The following is a 22,363-nucleotide window of genomic DNA, read 5'->3' on the forward strand; positions in this document are numbered from 1 at the left end:
AATATAATATATATAAATTATTAATTAATATAAATTATTTAAATATATCGGAAACTAAAATCACTGGAAAAAAAGAAAATAACTTCTAATTTTCCCAATTTTCTTTGATCCGTAATAATAAATAAAATAATATTCAAAATTTCTCATCAATTGTTGACAGTTGAAATGAATCCCATTTATGATATTCACAGTGCATGTATGTATATTCGCCTTATCTGTTTCATATTCGCATACAGTTGCCGCTGAAAGTTTGCCACCATTTGTAAGTGAAAGTTGAACGTAAGTAAAATAGTTTTCAGAGCAATTGAAAAACGCTCAACGCACAAACTTTTATGCAGTTCATTTTCATTTTTCCCACTTGCTTTCCACTCTCTTTCTCTTGTTTTTCTTGTTGTTTTCCTCTGTGCCAGCAACTTGCACAATTTGCGAGTGAGAATCTCAAATATTATATATATTTTATTTTTATTTTATTTCACTCACATACATATTTCTGCTTTCGTTTGGAAGCATACAAATTCAATTAAGAGCAAATGACGAAAACTTTTTGCGGCACACATAGAAATTTTAAAGAATTTTCCAAAGAAAAAAATGAAAATAAAAATCAATAAAGTAAAGTTGAACGAAAATCAAAACTTTTGTCACCTGATCATCAAGAAAGCAAATTGAGAACGCAAGCACAGTTAATGGAAAAGTCACCCGAAAGTGGGAAAACTTTCTTCAATGAGTTTCTATTAATTAATTAAAAATTCTTCATATTTTTAATTAATTTGGGGGCTTGACTATATGGTTAATTTGTTAAAAATATTTTAAATTAAATATTAATGTTAGTAGGTATATAAATATAAAAGTAAAAGTAGAAATACTGAAATGACTTTCTTAAAAGATGAACAATTTCATATAACATAGTTTTTACTATTTTTTAAAAACGATTTCCTTTGAGAAATATTCCCTTAATAAAGGTAAACTCTTAAGAAAATTGTACACTGTACACATTTACCTTGAAAACACACATACACACACAGTTCGGCCCAAGAGTGTTTATAGGCAAAATAGAATTCCCAGCAAAGTGTTGAGAAATTTACTTTACATGGCAGCTGATTAACAGCTAAAAAAGGACTATAAAGTGATGCAGCAAAAGTGAAAGTGAGAGGAAAAGTCAAATAAAACCAAATCAAATTAAATAAGCTGAACTAAAAAAACCTCAGAGACACAAAGCAAGAGAAAAAAATAATCAGACATGTTTGCTGCCGTTGCTGTTGGCAATTTATTATTAGAAAGAAACAGACGATGCCACGAGGCCAAGAACAGAAAGATAAGCAGAGAAAGAGACAGAGAGGGCGGGAAGGCCAGAAAGAGATAGGCGAACAACGGAGATAAGCTGAGAGAAAAGCTAAAGAGCTAAGATGCTGCGACTGCAGCGGTCGCCGGGCCATGACAGCTGTTTATGTAGCTGTCGCAACGACAACGACATCAGCATACCAGGAGCAACACCATCGGCAGCAACAACAGCAGCAGCAACTGCAACAACAGCAGCAACAGCAGCAACATCAGCAGCAACATCAGCAGCAACAACAGCAGCAACTGCAACAACAGCAGCAACAGCAGCAACAACAGCAGCAACATAACGCATTGCGATGAGCAACACAACATACTTGTACTTCAATGAGGAAACTACATACAAACTCGATACCCTACACAGAGAAATAATATATAATATCATAGCAACTTTAAAGATGCTAATTCAATTTAAGCAACATAAATATCACAATTTTATACCCTTGAAGGGTATCATTTTAAATTTTAAGGAGTCATTTCCGCCAATATAAAGATTATTGTATGTGCAGCATTAACAGGCCACGTCAGACTTTCTTCTATTCGCAAACTAATCTCTGTTTTAAAGTTATTATTTCAATATCCTCTAGTATATATTTAAATATATTAGTAAAAAAGTCGGAATGGGGCTGGATCGAACATCTATATCATATAGCTGCCATAGCTTTCTCCCTTTTTCTTAGTCTCTCTCTAAATCTTCATCTCTACTCATCCATTTGTGTCGCTGTTTTTTGTTTACTTAACTCTCCCTGTCTCTCTTTTATTCTCACTCTCTTGCTCTCTTTCTCTCTTTCTCTCTTTCTCTCTCTCTCTCTCTCTCTCTCTCTCTCTCTCTCTCTCTCTTTTTAACTCTATATTTTTTCTTATGTCTATCCCTCTCTGTTCATCTCCAGAGAAACTCCTTTCTCTGCCTAACTCAAGAGGTTGCTCTTACTCTCTCGCTCTCACTTTCTCTGTTCTCCTAACTCGGAGGGTATAAATAGAGGTACGCCTATTGCGCTGGCCTCAGTCTGTCCGCGGCTTCTCCGCTGTTAACATCTGGAGTGATAGTGCTAATGGTATAAGTGAAAGTGCCCTTCGACCCAGTAATATCACCTGACCAATGGAATATAACTGGATGACTAGGAAGAAGTTTACTTCGATGATACGAGGAATGTAACGCTAAACTGGAAGGAACAACCTGGAAAATGGATAACCTCTACCATCCTCTACTACGGTAAGTCTTAACCATGAAAATTATATCTAGTTTATATGTAGATCTAGACCTGGAAATTAGGTGTGCTAACTATGTCTTGATTTATTCAAATAAATTCTATTGATTTCTTTCCTGACTAACATCGAATTTCCTGATAAAATAAAACCAACTTAGGTGATGGCAATAGATGATTCTCAAGTATACACTATTTTTCAGTTCAGGGCATCATCTAGCCTAGACCAGACACTTTTAATTCATTCTTAATTATCAACATGTTTTAAATAAATGCAGAACAAGAACATACTTGTTAAATTCTCCGACCCAAACATATGTGTAAATATATTTGTGGGTACCTTATACTCTCGCTATATACCCCCTTGGTACCGCGTAGTGTATGAGAAATAAATATTTGCCATGTTTATTATTATTTTAGAGCAACAACACGATAGTCTTCTCCACCGGCACGAATTGTCGGATGGAGGGCAGGAGAAGGTGGAAAAGCGGAAAATGTATGGAAGGAAAGAGCTGGTCAGACACGCGCGTCGCCACCATATGCCCAAAGTCTCATCTTCTCAGTGTTCTTTGGTCGTTGAGATGCCGCCGCCGTTGCCGTTGCCTAGTCAATATTTCATTTGGCACTTGAACCAAATTCTTTTAGTTTGCTGCGAAGGTTGACTTCTCGGTTGACGTCAACGTCATCAATGTTAGCGATGGCACACGATTATCAAAGTTATCGAAGCATAACTATCGTTTATAGTCCATATTTTCCATAAGCATTTCGATAACTTTGTCAAGAAATATTTTACTAAATAAGTGCTTTGAATTAAATTTTTGAAAAAATAATATATCGTTTGATTTCATTTCTAAGTTTATTGCGGATAGGTTTTCCGATTGTGAAATAAAAATATGTCTGAATGAGTAACTTAAATGAAATATTTAAATATATACACATTGAAAGATATGGTATATTTATTTATGGATTCATTTGATGTTTCGTCCCGTTGAAAGCATTTCTCGATACCTATTTCGATGACTTTGTTAATGATTTAACTCCTTGAATTGACTTGAATAATATAATATATATATTTTTTGTTAAAATCATTTATTTATTTATTGTTTTCTCAAGATTCAGCAAATTAAGATTTATTGGATAGACTATTTAAAATAGATATTTTAAATAGACATTATTTTCAATTATATTTTTAAATCAAGAAATCACCACTTTAAAGATATTTTCTATATAACACAACCCTATATCAATGCAGCTCAGTCCACCTTTAGTAATGGAATTCTGCCTTTCATAGATTGCAGTTTATTTTGTAATTTCGCTAATTTTGCCCAAAGGAAAACACAAAAAAAAGATACCTATATTTGGACAAATAAATAACAAAATAAAACACAAAAGATTAGAGAAAGAGTGGGAGAGCAACAGAGAGAGATACACAGATAGAGAGAGAACGAACAATTTAATGTTGACAATGCACGCTGGCAGAAACCTGACACAAATAATGCACAATTACAAGAGAAATAACAAGTTGATTTTTATTCCGCAACATGATATGATTTCATAGAGCGTAAACATTTAGCAATTTTCTAAAATTAAATATATGTATTGTTTTGCCTAACGGGCGACATTTGCCATATTTTTATTTTATTTATTTTTTGTTAAGCGATTGCCATGGGAAATGGACTGCAAATTTTCGCGTTTGCTTAAAAACGATAGCAACTTTTTGGTTTGGCACAAAATAAATATACAATTAAAAATGTTGTCGTTTGCTTTAGGCACAAATATTTGACATTTGTTTGAATTTTTTCGTGGAATTGTTAGGCTGTAATTATGGCTTTTCAATTGTTTTAAATTTATTTAAAATTAATTGGGACAGTAGAACATATTATTGCATTGAATAAAAATTGTAAATATTATTCAAAAATTTGTAATTCTTCTACTTGCCTTGTCCTTTCAATGCCATTGCCTTTAATTTTCCTAAAACATTTGCCCAAGAGTTGGTACGTTCTACCGCAATCAGGTCACATAGCAGACAAGCAGATACACATGGACACACACTGAGAGGAAAATGTGTGGGAAAATATCTAATAAAAATACCTCAATTATATTTTAAACAAATATTAAAGAGTTTGAAACCATTTAAAGTTCTTTGAAAAGCTTCTTACTTAAAGAAACTTGTATGAAATATTAAAAAATAAGTGAATAAGTGAAAAAACAATACCAAAATATATTTTTTCCTCTTTACCACAAAATAAATAATATTTTTCGGCTTTTCACTTTCGACTTTGTTGTGGCACAGGAAGAGAAAAATATATATATTAAAACCTCATCAAAACGTGGAAAAATCTAACCAAAAACAGCAGTCTATTCAGTAGTATTCTTTTAAGATATATAACAAATTGAAATGTATCATTATTAATAAATAAAGAATAAAAATATAATCAAATAAATTACAGCTCAGCTGAAACTAAAGAAATAACGAAAGAAAGAAAGTCAAGGAAGGCAAAAAGTGAAAGGCAGTAGTTTATCGCTTCTTTCTCTCGTTCTCTCTCTCGTTTCCCTTTTCATTCATTGTGAAAATGGACATGTTGTTTTTCCATTTTCATGCCATTTTGCATTCTGTGCTCACCCTCCTCCTTCTCCCTTCCAGAGTCTGCATTTTATTTTATTATTTTTGGTCAGTTTGCTTTCTCTGCTTGTAATGAAAGCGATTACAAGCCGACAGTAAAGCAAACGATAATCAGGAGCAAAAGAGGAGCAGGAGCAGAGGAGAAGGGTATCCAACGATGGCTGAAAAACCATTTCCTTTTTGGCCATTTCAGTATTTTTTTGGTGTAAAGTTGTCTCGGCCAAAAATTTATGACATTTATTGAAATCGTTTCTTTCGTTCCTTTCCCTGTTCTGGTCTGGTTTTCTGTTCTGATTAGTAGCCTGCGATTTCGTTTATATTGTTAAGTCCTTGCAACACAAAAATTCTACTGCAATTAGTTTCGCATTCCCCTGGACAATTGCTGGGAAATTGCAGGAAACTTTACCACAAAAAAACATAAAGAGAGGGTAAAGAAAAAAACACACTCTTTGAAATGAAAACAATAAAATGGCAAATAAATTACAAGAAATCCCCGCAAATGAGAGAACCTGTTGCTCTGCGAACACAAAGCCAAAAAAAACAAGGGGGGAAAGGACTTTGGCTGGAGCATAAAGCTAACCAATAGCTGGGAAATCGTAAAAGGAAGTTCCGGGCTTAACCGCAGAAACTTGCGGCTTAATTCTTTTGAAATAAATGGAGCCTAATATTAAAACAAAAAAATACAGAAATGTAATCACAGCAAATTCCAACAGAGATAAAAAGTTAATGGGACCTAAATAAGATATGGCAAAATAATTGAAAAGATAATTTTCACTAAAGATATATGAAAATGATGATTAAAGAGGGCTTTCCCTATTACAAATTTAATTTATTTCTAACTATAAGTTAGTAAAAAGTTTTCAATAAGTAAATACCTTTTAAATTCCCTATTTAAATGTAATAAAATCAAGTTTTAAATCAATATAATGTTTCTTTGTTAAATTTATATGAGTTCTTGGTTAATTAATTAATATCATCGCTTTGTAAGACTTCTAAGCCATTTTCTTCCTCACCCAAAAATGCTCTTTTGCTGAGAAAAACATGGAGAGGGAAAAGGCAAAATGAGAGCAGCAAAGAATGTATGGAAAATGAAAAATAAAAACTAAGAAATCGACGAGGGCGCCGAAAGTGCGTGCACAGCCTTATAGCGTTAGCCTTGGGCCACATATGTGCCAATGGGAGGAGGTGGAGGAGGAGGGAAAACCAGACCAAATAGATGTACATAATGCAAAACTTTGTCAGTCGCCAACAAATCGAGAGAGAGAAAAGGATAGAGAGATAGAGAAGATAGAAAGAGATAGAGCCAATGAGATACAAAATAGGGAAAAGCCGAGGCAATTTGTAAACAATTAAAACTAAGTAAATACCTAGTAAAATACTAGCTAATAAAAGTTGGGTTTTTAAAACAAAAAAACATAATAACAAATACAAACATCAATGGAATAATGGAATTGTTTATAATACTATTATTATAAAATGTACTTAATCAATGAAGATAAGCATTATTTAATTAAAAACTTTTGTATTTGATTTTTCCATATTCATTTATAGTATATTTCATTTACTTTTTAAAGAAATAAATATAATTTATTGGGTATATTTTAGGGTATATTTTATGTACTCGTTTAAGAAATGTAAACATAGTTTCTATATTTTTTTATTAACCTATTTTCACAAATTTTAAGATACTTAATAAAGTTCAGGAAATTTTTAGGCATATTAAATCAGGTGAAAAATCACCTTAACGTTATTTTTACCTAGTATTACAGTTTATTTAATTAAAGATAACTTCTAAGCTAAAAAATATAGCAGTTACAAATTGTAGCTACATTTCTTAAAACATTCCCTAAACCTTACCTTAATTTACTTTAAAGTAAACCATGGTTTTTATATTTTTCTAATCAAAACAAGCACTTAGCTTAACATACTCCAAAGCATTTGAGGTATGGTTAGGGTATTTTCAAAGGAAAAACTCGGGGAAAAACGAAGAAAACCTTCGTCAAAGTTGGCACTATGAAAAACAACAACAAAAACCAAACTGTTTTTGTTGTCATTGTTGTTAAACTTGTTGTTGTTGGTTCAGCAAAATCTTTCTCAATAAGAGCAGCAATAACAACAAAACCGCCTATTACGCATATGTAATAATTTTCATTTTCATTCGCATTTCTCCGGAATTTTCCTCCAATTTTCTCTTTCTCTGTGATCACAGCTGTGCCGGACAAGAAGGCCAGGAAAATGGGGGGAAATGGTAAATGGAAAATGCGAAAAGGAAAAAACTTGATGGCAGGCGTTTAATTTTTGCTCTTGTTCTTGTTGCTGTCTTTTATTAATGAATTTCTCTCAATTTTCCCCCATCGTTGTCCCCTTTATTTTATTTTTTTTTTTGGTTCTTGTTCATTTTCATCGCTTCTCCTCTAATAGCATCTGAGTTCGTGTCGTCGGATTTTATACGATTTTCCCCTCTTGTGTTTTTTTGTGTGTTCTCTTGTTTTTTACTATTTAGGCTATGTCTAAAAATATGTCTGCCAATTCGCTAAGTGGCCCAAAAACGTATCTATATGTGGGATACATAGAAAATACATTTGAAATTCCCAATAGAAAATCGTTCTGATCAAATAAATTTAAAGATTAGACGAATGAGTTTTGTTGTGCTATTTTTGGGTAAAAGAAAACTATAGAATAATAATAATAATCAAGAGACCGAGAACATAAATAAATGAAATGCATTTAGGTTTTATACAAACCAAATCAATTTCCCAATTAAAGCAATAATATTAATTTGTAAAACATTGAAATTAGGATATGAACATAATAAAAATACGTTATGATTTAACAAACAGCCATAAAGTATCGAAATTCGACCCATTTGCTTTTTGTCAAAAGAGCTTTAAAGGCCCACAATTTCCGTGAGTAATAAATTGTATTCCTTTTTTTATTTTCCTTCCTTCCTACCTTAACTCTCCCTCCTGGCACCACCAGCAGGTGTATTTTTCCCTGCACCTTTCAGCTTAATCCGGTACATAATCTCGTCTTTGGCTCATTAAAAGCAAATTACGACACGGTTGCAAATGCCAATTAAATGCAAATTTCTTTCAGCCGCATTAAGGTTTTAATTTGATTATTATTATTATCGTTTTAGTTTTGCTTCAATGTTTTGGTATTTGTTTTGCTTGAAACTTGAACTCGGTTTTTAATTGTTTTGTTTTACTAATTGATATTGTCACGTTAGGTAATTAATTGGTCAATATCGGGTAAATAAATGTGTTATTTTTGGGTAAGCCATGAAACCATGAAACACGACAAAAAAAAAACCGATTTGTTTACATTGCTGCGAAGCTGCTGTAATTTGAATATGCAAACATTAAATAAATAAATAAATCTACGAGAATTATACGTGAATATATGTATTACTATTTATGCCTTGTGACTCCCGTTGGTTGACTGCAAATTCTCCTTTTTGTTGTTTTTCTTTTTAATTTTATTTTGTATTTACTATTTTTTTGTATTGATGTTATTTAGCCGCTACGTTGTGCTTTGTTGAAAATTTCTCAATTTTTGGCGCGCATTTTTTCCATGCCGGCACACACAACACACACACACTTACACTTTTCACAACAAAATCAAATCACTGTTTGCACCAACAGAAACGCACAAAATCAAAAAACATAAAAAAAAAACAACACACACACACGCTCTATATTTATTTTTAAAAATAACTGAACTATTTCAAACAATTCTCTCGCGATCTTAGTTCTCGCCGGATTATGGAAAAGAACACAGAGCGCCGCGTGTCCGTACACGTGGCCAGCTCGACGTACACTGGGGCGTATACGCAATGTCGGAATGTCGGAATCAGCAGCTCTGCATCGAGTCTGTTACTCGACTGTTGCCGGATTCTGTGTTGCGATGCCACGGCGATGTTGGCCCTCGCTGATTCCTCCACTCCACGCGGATGCGGATGCGGTGCCGCCAGTGCTGACAAGGCGTCGAGTTTTCCCGCCAGATCTAGCTTGTTTTTTCTCTTGAGGGTTGCTTGAGGTTGCTTTTGCAAGGGTAAAATTGACTTTTGGTGATTAAATTTTATGGAGGAATTATGGGAAACCCAGTAATAATTAGAGATTCTTATTCAGTGACTGTTTTTTTGGATCAACAAAATTAAAAATAGCAATGATAATGTATTTATTATATTTAAATTTACTTACTCCCTTTCAAGTGCAAACTTAAATCAATTCAAAACAAGAAACCAACCATAAAAACCACATATTTAATTACGAAAGCTTTTCTGTGCATTTTAAAATACAAATTTTTAAATTAATATTTTGTATGACCGCTAAAAGTTTTAAAATTTCATAACTTAGCCAAAAATGCATTTATTTCAATTCGGAAAGCTGTTTTGGGCTAGTTTTAAAAAGTTAACAAATCTGCATACTGATTTAACAAAGTTAAAAAAATTGAAAATTTTGTACATTTTTGAACATTTTAATAATATTGCCCTTATAAAATTTAAAAAAAATACTAAAAAAATTGTTTTCTTTCCGGCACAGCCAGAAAGATTTGCCTGTTAATGCTGATCAAGAATATATATGATTTATAGGCTCGGAAATGACTCCTTTACTAATTAAAATTATATTTTCCTCAGCAAGATTCTTGAAATCGACATTTTTATTTCATACTTTTTTAAATATTTTTTTGGGATAATCAAAGTTTACAAATTGCATAACTAAGTGAAAAATGCATTAATTTCAATTCGGAAAGCGGGCCTGGATTAGATTTTTGTAGCTTAATAAATCTGCATACCGTAAAGATAATATTTGCAAAAATAAAAGTGTTTTATTGAAAATGTTACGATGCAACCCCTTAAAAATTTAATATGCTATTTTTTGGCGAAAATCAATGTTTACATATACTACGTCAAAAATGCACTAATTTCAATTCGGAAACCACATCTGTGTTAGTTTTTTTAAGGTTAATAAATCTACATACTCAAAATAACATTTTAGGAAAATCACAATTTTTGCCGATTTTTGCAAATTTTAATGATGTAACCCCTTATCTTTTTTTGCAAAAATGACAAAAATTTAGTTTTTCTCCCGACATGGCTAGAAAGATTCGCCTGTTAATGCTGATCAAGAATATATATGATTTAAAGGGTCGGAAACGACTTCTGAACTGATTTGCAAGATTTTGACTGTTTATGTTGATTTAAAATTGTCGTATGATTTTTTAAGTCTACTACTACTACTGCAGTTTATATTAAAATGAATAGTAAATTCAATAAATCATTTATTTAATTTTCTCATCTTTAATTAAATATGTTTATTATGTTAAGGGTTTATGAAAAGGGTCTCATACAAAATACAAAATAAATACTATAGAAAAAAAAGAATAAAAAGTAGCTTTTAAAGTAATTTATTTTTATTTTAATACTTATATCTTTGTATATATTCTTATAATGTACAAAGATAAGAAAGGGAAATATAACTAAACTAGATGTATTTGGCTGTTGTTTTATTAGCCAGCTTTTCCAACTTAATTTGAATTATGAGCTTCCACTTAGTTTTTAATTTTTGTTTAATTTTATTCTCACTCCTTAAAATGTTGGCATCTCTAACATTGTTCTACAAACGCTCAATGTTGAGTGAATGGTAACACGAAGTGAGAGCCGAACAGGGCCGAAGTGAACTCGGAACCATGGCCTGCCTTTGACTCAAAAACAGTCTCCTTGCGTTCGAGTGAGAGAGAGCACCGAACTGAGAGAGAGGGAGAGAGAAAAATAGGGAATCTGAGTGAGTTGTAGATTTTTTACTCATTTCCGCCGGCACTTCCGGCATCGTCCTGGCCCAAGGAAGTTGTAGCCTCGCTGACAACGCCAACAACGGTCTGATTATATTTTTCATATATACTTATTTATTTCTATTTTATTTTATTTTTATTTGGGTTTATCTTTCTATTTTTTTTGTATTTTGTAAAATGTCAGTTGACATTCTTGGATCACAGACTGCGGCAAATATTTTGGAAAAATGTTGCAAATGCATTCGCTAGCTCTTGTTTGTTGCCGTTCATTTGTATTAGCCCCAAGCGAATTGGCATTGCTCAACTCGTCTTTTACAGGGAAAATATATAGAAGATAAAATTAAGTTAATATGGCTGTAAGGACCAACTTGGGATTACTTAAAGTGGTAGTTTTCGGGGAAAATTATAAATTGTATAGTTTGAAATTAGCTAAAATAATACAGCATGCATCCTTAGTTCCTAATTTTATGTTTAAAACAATTCAAATAATAGTTAAAAATTACTTCCTGTTAGTTTCCTTCCCTTTCATTGCTCAACTCGTCTTTTACAGGGAAAATATATAGAAGATAAAATTAAGTTAATATGGCTGTAAGGACCAACTTGGGATTACTTAAAGTGGTAGTTTTAGGGGAAAATTATAAATTTTAAAGTTTGAAATTAGCTTAAATAATACAGCATGTATCCTTAGTTCCTAATTTTATGTTCGAAACAATTCAAATAATAGTTAAAAATTACTTCCTGTTAGTTTCCTTCCCTTTCATTGCTCAACTCGTCTTTTACAGGGAAAATATATAGAAGATAAAACTAAGTTAATATGGCTGTAAGGACCAACTTGGGATTACTTAAAGTGGTAGTTTTAGGGGAAAATTATAAATTTTAAAGTTTGAAATTAGCTTAAATAATACAGCATGTATCCTTAGTTCCTAATTTTATGTTCGAAACAATTCAAATAATAGTTAAAAATTACTTCCTGTTAGTTTCCTTCCCTTTCTTCATTCTTAGCAGACAACTTTTACATGCTTGTGAGTCAAACTAAACACCTTAATACCCAATTAACCCTGTCCAAAGAGTATACCCTTAGTGCCCCCCCCCCAAAAAAAAAAATACGAACAACAACAAACAAAAAATCCTGCTTGCCTTAACGCGCAAACACTCACACACAACGACATAGAGTACAAAAAAGAGACTGCGTTTCTACAAAAACAGGACCTAGGACAACTGAGACCACACGAAAAAGCCGCAGGAAAGGCGGCCACGGATAGTGAGGGGATCCCAGGGATGACAGGAGACGTTCTTTTGGTTCAATTTGCTGTTCTATTTTGCCGCTTCCATAGGCCACAGGGCAACAACAACAAGAACAAGGGGGGAAAATGCGGTCAAAGGTTGCTACAGTTACAGCCAAATGAGTAAGATGGAAACCGAGTCGGGCAAAAAAAGAAACACCCACAAAATAGCAAGTATCTAGAAAAAATTGTACCCAAGGCTTTGAGTACACTATCAATGGGATTTAAATAAAATCAAATGAAGATAAGTTGACTTAAGGGAAATATATACCTACACCTTGACTATATATTTTAATTCTGTTTTAAAGAATATATTGGAGTTCGAGCTGAAATAACATTAATATTAATCGATTTAAAATCGAACAGTTTTGCTTCTAAAACCATAGAAAACTCTAAATATTATTCATATTTAATAAGCAAACGCTTTAAAAAGTTTACTAAATTTACTATAAAGATTGAATACATATAAGTATTTTTATTTTAAGATTAAATAGTTATTAAATTTGATTATTAATTGCTATTCCCTTGTTTAGATATGATATATTTTTGTTATAATAATTTTGTTATTATAACGATTGAATGCTTAGCAAGTATTTTAAAAGTAGTAGCAAGTAGTTTAAAATATAATTAAATATGTATATTAATTTGTAATTTATTCCTTAAATGTTAATCTCCAAGTTCTTTAATGTCTCTCTCAGACAAAAGGAGTTTCATAGCAAAAGCTCTATACCCTTCTTTAGGGTATACAAATCCTGTTGCTTGCCTCAATAAGGAATAATTTCCCCTCCCCCCCCCCCCTTTTCTGGGTTTTTCGCAGCCACTTTCCCCAACCCAATGGTCTGTGTGTTGTATCCTTTATTATTTGCCTTTCGAATCTAATATGTATAATGCCTTTGAGTGTGATTAGCAGACATGTTCGATAATAACAAGAAAATACGCATGGATATATATTCCTGGAAGAATACAACTTTCAAGTTTGTCCCAAAAAACCCAAACACACACACGACACACACTTGTTGTTTGCATTTGGCAATTTATTCGCAATCAACGCTATTAAGTGTCAATCGAGTGCAATTATTAATCAGTCCGTCTCCAAGGATCTAAGGATCCAAAAGCAGATTCGTTCTGCCTGCACAAGCAAAAGGAAAAGGGAAAGGGAAAGGGAAAGGGAAAGGAAAAGCAAAAGGCCGAATCAGAACCAAAAGCCCTAATTACATAATCAACTAAGCTGGCCCAAAAGTTTTGCAAGCTCTATCTATGATTTTGGCCATGTAATTGTTGGTGTTATTTTCTAAAAGCATACATTATGTTTGGTCTTGATTTTCGGGCTTGTACTTATGGTTTAGATTCCATGTCATTTGTAGTAATTGCAGATCTTGCAAATACTAAATTAATACTTGTGTTCAAAGTGCATAGCATAATGATTAACCAATGCATAATTGTACAATTACTTGGGAAATTATAGAACATACATATATAGAAATGGAAATTTAATAAACGGAGTGCACAAGATGTGACTAAAAGCATGTTGCGCAACAAATCGATGTTGCAGTGCAAGCGAGATGGAGATAGAAGGTTGGAAACTTTACTTAAATAGCTACAAGTTTATTAATCGATTTTATTAGAATTTTGGGAAAAAATTGTTTCATAATTATTGTAATATTTTACTTATTATTAAACAATCTAGAGAACCCTCTTTTTTATACAAAAATGTTGCTTCTTATCTAAATATTAAATTAAGTTAAGCAACTGACAGCCTTAGAAGTGGAAAAATTCTATGTTTACCTATTATTGAGATTTTTTTTTGTTAAATATCAATGTATAAGTAATGTCCTTAAGTTTTTTAACTTAAATACCCTTTTACTCTTTCTATAACTTTACCTGAAATGGAAACGTTTTCACATCTTTCTAATTATGCGATTATAGCCAAAAAGAAGTAAACGAATAATGATTTAACTTGGTTAATTAGCATCAGTTACGTAAGTTCTTCACAAGCATTTAAGTACTGGCAAGCAAAGTCAACAAAACAACAACGATTTACTCCACAAAAGTTGTGTTTATTTATTTTTTCTGAGAAATTTTCCCTCCCCTAGGGAGAAGGAGGAGGAAGTTTGGAAAAGTTTCAATGCAACCATACAAATTTTGAATATATAATTAAAATTCTATTTTTGATAATTGCTAAACTTGGTTTAGTTCAACGAGGAGCCAAAAACTTTCCGCAAATCGATCGAAACAAACGAAAAAAAAAAAATGAAATAAAACAGTACAAATAAAAACAAAAGCTGACTAAAAAGGACAACCGATTCCCGCAGTTTCGCACATAGAGGACAATGGCTGTTTTACTGAAACAATGAATACAATAAAATGAGCACCTGTCGACGGTCATTCAAGCGGGTCATCGAGAGTTGGAACTGCACTTGGAAAAAACTTTTGAAATCACAAAGTTGAAGTCTTTTTTAAGGCACTAATTTCCTATATTTTAAGCTGAAAAATGTGTTTATTAAGCTTTAAACACTGGTATTTAAATAGGAAGTTAAATCAATACGGTTAAAGCTATTGATGAGGATAAGAAACTGTCTAAAGTCTAAAGTCTAAAGCTGATCTTGGCCAAAATATCTGACATTCTTACAACATTCCTGATTTCTGATTTAGTTTTTCTTTAAAAGGGAATTTTTTCAAGTTGCAATAAAAATTTATATATATGTATATATATTTTTTGAGTGCCCCGGAACGAGTTTTGCGAAAGTATGGCCATCGGCCTATTAAAACCACAATGCCTGGCCACCGTGTGCCGCATAACCCACTGAATTGTCAGGTTTTTCAGTTGGCCAGCCCGCGGGCGCAAGTCCTTTTGCCAGCATATTGGCAATGGACACTGTCTCTCTCTCTCTGTCTCTCTCTCTCTCTCTGTATCTCTCTCTCTCTCTCTCTGTCTGTTGCAGCCATTAAACACCTGATGAAAATGCTAAAAGGAAGCAATAGTATAGAGTCAGAACAACAAAAACAATAACAGCAGCGATAACTTGGACATCATCATCAGCAAAGGCAAAAAAAAAGACAAACAATAATAACAATAACAACAAAAACGGGTAAACATAGACAATTAACAAGGGAAATATAAACAGAAATATCAACCGAAATATGAAACAGAAATTACCAGAATAAAGATATCTAAACAATAAATGAATAATCAAAATATGCAATATTTAAACAAATAAGAAAGCTAGTTGCACTATGATAATTCAAGGGACAATTATTAATAATATAATATATATAATAATATAATAATATATATATAATATTATTAATATTAATATTATACATAATATGACTAATATATATTATATAATATATATAATATTCATTGATAATTATAGAGATAGATAGAGAAGTCAAAGGATATTAAATATGCAATGGCGGTAAAGCTATAATAATTTTAAAAATATTAAGCACATTTATCTAAAAGTATTATTTGAGTTAGAGCTGAAATAACAATGATATTTATCGATTTTACACCAATTTTTGATTACAATTACATAAAATTATATCAAAAACTTTAAATATTTTTCACATTTAATAAGAAAACATTTTAAGAAATTAAGTATTAAATAATTAGTCATGCCAGAAATATAATTGAAAAGAACATTTTTATAATAATTTTTATATTTCTAGTAGAGCTTTAAAAATATATATTTTTTGGCCATATTCGATATTGATCTTATTTTGAATTAATAAATTAGTAAATACCATTTCAAGATAACCAAAAATAAAGAGAAATTTTCGTACAATACTTCTCCAAAACTATAACTTTTTCAAAATATAGTCAAGATTTTTAACATTAAAGAACTTAATTTTAAAATTGGTATATCGATATTTGAATGAATATTATATACTTTTCATTTGTTTTTGCAATTTTTCTCGAATTTTTTATTATTCAATTTAATTAGAGTAAATTTTTGAAGTAATTTTGAAATACATTTTATTTTCAATATATTTATTATTATTTCATTAAAAACAATAATAATTAAAAGAAACTGGCTAAAAATTGTTGCTCTCAAGAGCGTTTACTCTCGGACAACCAATGTCCTTAGACACCAGAGCAACATTATCCAAAATAAAAAATAAAAAAGAATCTCCAAAATTAGCAACAATAAGTGCAACAACAAGGACAACATACTGGCAACAGCAGCAGCAACAGTAAAACCAAAAGAGTGCTGCAACATCAAGAGCAACAATCAGGGAAAATGGCTACAAGCAAACTGGCAACCATTCCGGGAATCCCCTTACCAATGGACGAAGGACAGCAAGGATTGCACAAAATTGAAAAATTCATAACGGAACGGCCAAAACTGTGAATATAAAAAAAGGGACATAACCATTTAAGCCAAAAACCAAAACCCGAGAGCAACAGACAACAGAAAACAGAAAACAGACAAAAGACAACAGAAAACCAGAAAACAGAGACACACACAAACAGTGTTTGGAACCGCAACAGTGCCAGGTGGCATAAAACATGTCTGCCCGAAAAAAGGACTCGGCCATGTGTCCTGCGCCATTCGAATGTGGCCCCCGTGTGCTCTCGGGTGTTAAGCGGGGCAACAGCAACAGGGGGTTAAGCGGGCCAACACAGCATGGGGCAAAAGAGCTTTCCAGCGAGCAACAACAAAGGCGAAATGAAGCGACTTACAACGGGCTTACACGTCGTTGTTACCAACAAGCGCGTGGGCCAAAATCAAAACAAAAACAAATACCCAGAACCGAAACCAAAACCGAAACAAACACTTACAAAATAAAATAACAGTGTATTACAATCTGTGAATATGCATAGGTACATATGTGTATAAAACAAAATACGAAATGGTGCAAAAGCAAAGCGTGTTTTACAAGGGACTTAGCGTAACGAAAAGGAAGCTTAGTAGATTTGTCTTTTTTTTATAAAAAAAAAGAGTTGAATTTGAAATTTATTTAAAAAAAAAACTACACCTGGTTGTTTGTTGTGCAATATGGCATTCTTTTGTGTCAAAATTTGTGTATTTTATAGACAGAAGAGGGATACTTTTAGGCTTTTGATAGCTCTAAACAATTTGGTATTAAATATGTAAGCTGGAAAAATAACATTTTTTCTGGAATATTCGAACTATTTCAGTATTATTTTTTAATTACAATTCAAATTATTTCAGTAGCTAAAAACCATTATTTTTTAATAAAAATAATATAAAATAAATATTGTAGTGACCTTAAAAGGTTGAGAAACTTTTCCATATTCAAAACTAAACCACAGCTTCAGTTTAATATGGACTTCCCATGCAATTTCAAGTTTTCATTTTAAATTTTTTCCCAGAAGAACAATATTTATTCCTTATATTTGGTCTAAAGGGTTAGTTTTCCCTTCAGAAAATGATAACCTTTTCAATAAAAATAACCTTTTAACACACTTTGAGTCGCACTGAACCGAAATATAAGCCAGAACATGTGTAATCATATTTGTAACTAAGTAAACCTGAGGATTCCTTCTTACCAAGTTAGGTTTTTGACCACAAAAAAAGCATCAGAGAAAAACCATTTCTCAGTTAATTTTTCCAGATGCCTTGCAGAGCGTAAACCGAAAACTGAAAACCGAGTAACTCTTACAAAGTTCTCAGCTCTTAGCAATAAATCTAATTGCCAAAAATGCTGGCCAAAATTTCGAAAAAAAAGAAAAAGAAAGAACGAAAAATGTCAAGAAAAATATAATAAATAAACTAAGCAAATCTCACCTGTGGTAAAATGTTGTTGCTATTATTATTTGTTGAACGAATGTCTTAGCAGCGGAAGGAAAGGAAATATTGCATTTTCGGACTATCAATATACCTTTTTTATATAAAATATTATTTTTAATAATAATAAAATATTTACTATTATTTTTATATGAAATTTTTGTCGACAAAGTCAAAGTTTAAAAAACTCATAACTAATGCGAAAAGACTTTAATTTCAATTCGGAAACCACTTCTGTGTTAGTTTTTTTAAGGTTAATAAATTTGCATACTCGAAATAACATTTTATGAAAATTACAATTTTTGTAAATGTTTGCAAATTTTAATGATGATGACCCATTATCTTTGTTTTGCAAAAATGGCAAAAATTTAGTTTTTCTCCCGACATGGTTAGAAATATTCGCCTGTTAATGCTGATCAAGAATATATATTATTTACAGGGTCGGAAATGACTTCTTCTCTGACTAAAGTTATAAATTATATCAAGTAGTGTATTAAGGCTGTTTTCTTTTTCTTTAATAATGTCCTCAAAAAATATCCTTTTATCATTAAATGAATATACCTTGAATACCCAAGGATTACAGGATATTTACTTAAAGCAAACCGAAAAAGTAACTGAAGAGGAAACGAGCAGCGAACAATCCTAGAAACCGCATTGGACAGCACCGACAACGACAACGACAACGAACCTGCTCAGACACTGTGTCAACAATGTCTGACGAATTGTCAAAGACCACATAGAGCTCTTATTGTTGTTATCGTTGTTGTTGTTGTTGTTGTTGTCACAAGGACGAACAGGATACGCAGAGCAATAGAACCGACAACGGAACTGGGATCCAGGATAGTGCGGACAATTTACGGGGCGAAAATTCGTCGTTCGCGTTTTTCCAGCTATAGTTTATTGTTATCATTTCTATATGTATGTATATGTGTCTACGCATCCTTCACAACCCTCCCCCTCGGTGTGCCATAAACCATACATTTTGGCCAGGATATACGTATATATATACATATATATATATTTTTTTTTTGCAGGGCCCTACAAAATTTGTCAACGAGCTTAAGGCCACCGAACACTTGACAATATTCACAACAATGTTTAACCCGTTGCGGTTTCTAAACGGAAACTGTTGTCCTTTTTAGTTTTGTAGGGAAAATCAACTAAAAGAATATCAACTAGGGGAAAAGTTACTATAGGAAAACTCTACTATAGATAAATCTACAATTTTGTTGATAGTTAATTATTAATTTGTATGCTGTCTCTTGGGTTTTTTATGTCGTTTCAATAGTAAAGGTAAAGTTTGAAAAACATAAACTTAAATCCTTTATAAGTACTTAAGTTTTCATCAAGAAAATATATTATTACAAATGTTCCTGATTGAAAACTGTTCTTTAACTGAATCCTTTTGCTTTTCTCATCAACTTTTTTTGTTTGCAGAAAAGAAGTTAATTAGCTTAAAATTGATATATCTGAAAGGAGAGAATTTCTCTTTTGTTTTTAATTTCCTGACAATCTGCTTTACGTCCGGAAGGACTCTACGCTTTAAGATTGACTTATTGTTGGAACCCAAACAGACATCCGACGGATTGCTTTTGGCCGGTGCCCCGGTTGGCTTCCAATTGGACCTTAATTGGTTGCCAGTCACTTCCGCTTTCCCCTTTCCCTTTCCCACTTCCCCCCGGTTGCATTTTCTTTCCCGTTTTTCCAGCCGGTTGCATTTGCCTTTCACCAGCTTCCCATGAACTTTACACCGCATAAACTCGGTAGGGGAGGAAAATGCGGGGGGGAAATAAAAATGGGGGAAAATTAAACACAACAAAAAGCAAAATACAAAAAAAAAAAAAAAAAAAAACAGTGAATTCCCGAACATCCGAGCAAATGCAATTGTCATTCAATCATTCACTTCCTACCCCGATAGCTGTTGCGGTTTGATTGTTTGTTTCGCTTTCACTCACTCACTCCCTCGCTCTCTCTCTCACTCACTCACTCACTCCTGTGGCCTCTACCTCCACCCTCTGCCCACCCCCCATTGCCGGCGACTTTCCCCGCCCTAATGGCACCGCTTTCCACAGGCTTTTCATGCTTTTGTGGCTACTCAAGCGGCTTTTTGCAGGCGCTGAAAATTTATGCAGAAATATTTTAATTGAATTGTCACCGCGATTTTATTGTTGCTGCTGCATCCTCTTATTTGTTGTTGTTGTTACTTTTTCTGTGTGTGTGTGTGTTTTTTGTTTTTGTTGTTTTGTATTTTTCCCAGAAGCTACTGTAATTGTTATTTGTTGTTGTAGCCAGACCAGGCCTGGAGATGAACACACATTATTGGCAAAAAATATCGACAAATTAAGGGAAATCGATTTAGAAACGCTGAATATTTTTTAAATAATTCCTATTGATATCAAATATTACAGCAATAAATTAAATTAATATAATAAATTAATATAAATAATTAATAAATCGATAAATATCTATATAATAAAATGTTACGTTTTTGTTGAACAGAAATCAATTATTTATCAAGCTATTAACAAAAAATCATTGACATTTAGAGTACTTTTCCTTGGGGTTTTATCAGGAAATAAGACTATATTTTTATAACTGCAGAAATAAGATAAATTTACTATGAAACAAACTAACATTTTGTACGCATTTTTGTATAGAAATGAATTTGTTTTGAAGCAACAATATATTAATATTCCTTTATATAAGTTTTCTCTCCTATATATTATTTTTGATATTTATGATATCTATTTACCTTTATCTTTAACTTCATCTGCTATATTCTATATTATTTTTTATCGATACAATATACGATATATTTATTACATTAATCGATTCCTTTACAGTATATGCCATCGCTAACCGGTAGACCCCTTGGTTTTTAACCACTTTGTGTGAGTACTTTGCTCATTTTGTTCATTTCATTATTTTGTGAGCTTTTAAGTTTAATTTAATTTTTAAACACCTTTTGTGTGTTGTATTTGATGTTTAACGTTGTCATTGCAGCTGTCACATTGTTGTTGTTGCTACTGCTACTGCCGCCAATGGCGGTTGAAATCGCAGTGGTTGTTGTTGTTATTTCAGCTGCCAAGAGAGTTGATGAAATATTCAGGAGATTGCGGACCCATTCCGCACAAAGTCCGGAGCCATTGCCAATAATGACAAGCATGTTAATGACACCGACAATTGGCCAATTATGGTGGAATGGGCGGTTGGTCTGTTGGGCGTTTTGGGTGAGGGCGTGGCATGTGGCAAGCCCCAAAAACCAGAATTTCAAACCGCACAGAACCCCCTGAAATCCTTCCCCCGCACACCCAAAAACACAAAGGAATGTTCACCGCCGCCGCTGGCATTTGGCGTAGTAAACTTCTGGCCATGATTTTCACTTTTAAACTGAATTTTTCAATTCTATTTCTATGGCATCATTCATTCCCAAAAAAAAGGCCCAGAGAAAAGGTACAACAAATATATATGGAGAAGAAGAAAATCTCAACAAAACTGGGAAGGAAAAGTGGCGGGAAAGCATGGAAACCGAAACAATTTCCTCAAATGCAAATGAAAATTTTCACAGAAGAGTCGAACAAAAAAAAAGAAAACACCTGCTAAACGCACGAAACACACATGTGTGAAAGATATTATGTAAAGCCACACCGAAAAAACTTTATGGAAAATCGTCATCCGCATTTACATATCTAAAATAGATTAATAAGAAATTTGGCATAAAATAAGAGAAAAAGAAGCCAGACCATTCTACCATGTTTTGGGATTTTACAGCATTTGAATGCATTTTTAAACACTCTAATTATATGCTCTTAAAACGCTGAGAATTTTGTTTTGAAGGGGAAAGAAACTTTGAAAATATATAAAGATATAGATTATATATACAAGATGTTTTAAGAATAAGATAGAAATATAAATAATATATATTAGTTATACTGGAAGTGAGATAGAAATACTTTTCTGTAAGTGAATTTTACTAAAATCATTCTTTAAATTAGTTGGAAACATAGATAGGTTAATTAATCCACTATATCTCTTAAATTATATTTGTTTTGTTAAGAGAGCACTTTATACACTTGTATAACATTTATCTTTTCTTTACTATGGGACTTTAAACCACTTCTTGGCTTATTTATATTTCTAATTTTAATCATTTTAAATTATTTTTTTCCGTGTGTAAATTTTTGTATTTGTGTGAGCCCAGATATTCGTATATCCCTTTTTGCAAATTTCGATTACCAGGCGGATATGGCGGCATTGCCATGATAAGTAAGCTCCTGCTTTGCTTTGCTTTACTTTGGCTTGCTTTAACTTTGCCTTTTCCCTTTCACTTTGTCTCTCATTCACAAAATGTACAATGCAGAATTCCCA

The 22,363-nt window shown here is 32.4% G+C and overlaps 1 long non-coding RNA gene across 1 annotated transcript in view; it reads right to left on the minus strand.

Annotated features, from left to right (window-relative positions):
* LOC147645068 (uncharacterized) overlaps nt 1–9,109 on the minus strand; it is a 35,490-nt gene extending 26,381 nt beyond the window's left edge. Inside the window, exon 1 of the long non-coding RNA XR_015271069.1 lies at nt 8,575–9,109. This is a non-coding gene — a long non-coding RNA (uncharacterized LOC147645068). The remainder of the gene's footprint in view (nt 1–8,574) is intronic.
* Between the last annotated feature and the right edge of the window lie 13,254 nt (nt 9,110–22,363).

The sequence above is a fragment of the Drosophila serrata genome, unplaced genomic scaffold, assembly GCF_035046125.1.
Source record: "Drosophila serrata isolate PLE 108 unplaced genomic scaffold, ASM3504612v1 contig_23, whole genome shotgun sequence".
In the NCBI taxonomy this organism is placed as follows: Eukaryota; Metazoa; Arthropoda; class Insecta; order Diptera; family Drosophilidae; genus Drosophila; species Drosophila serrata.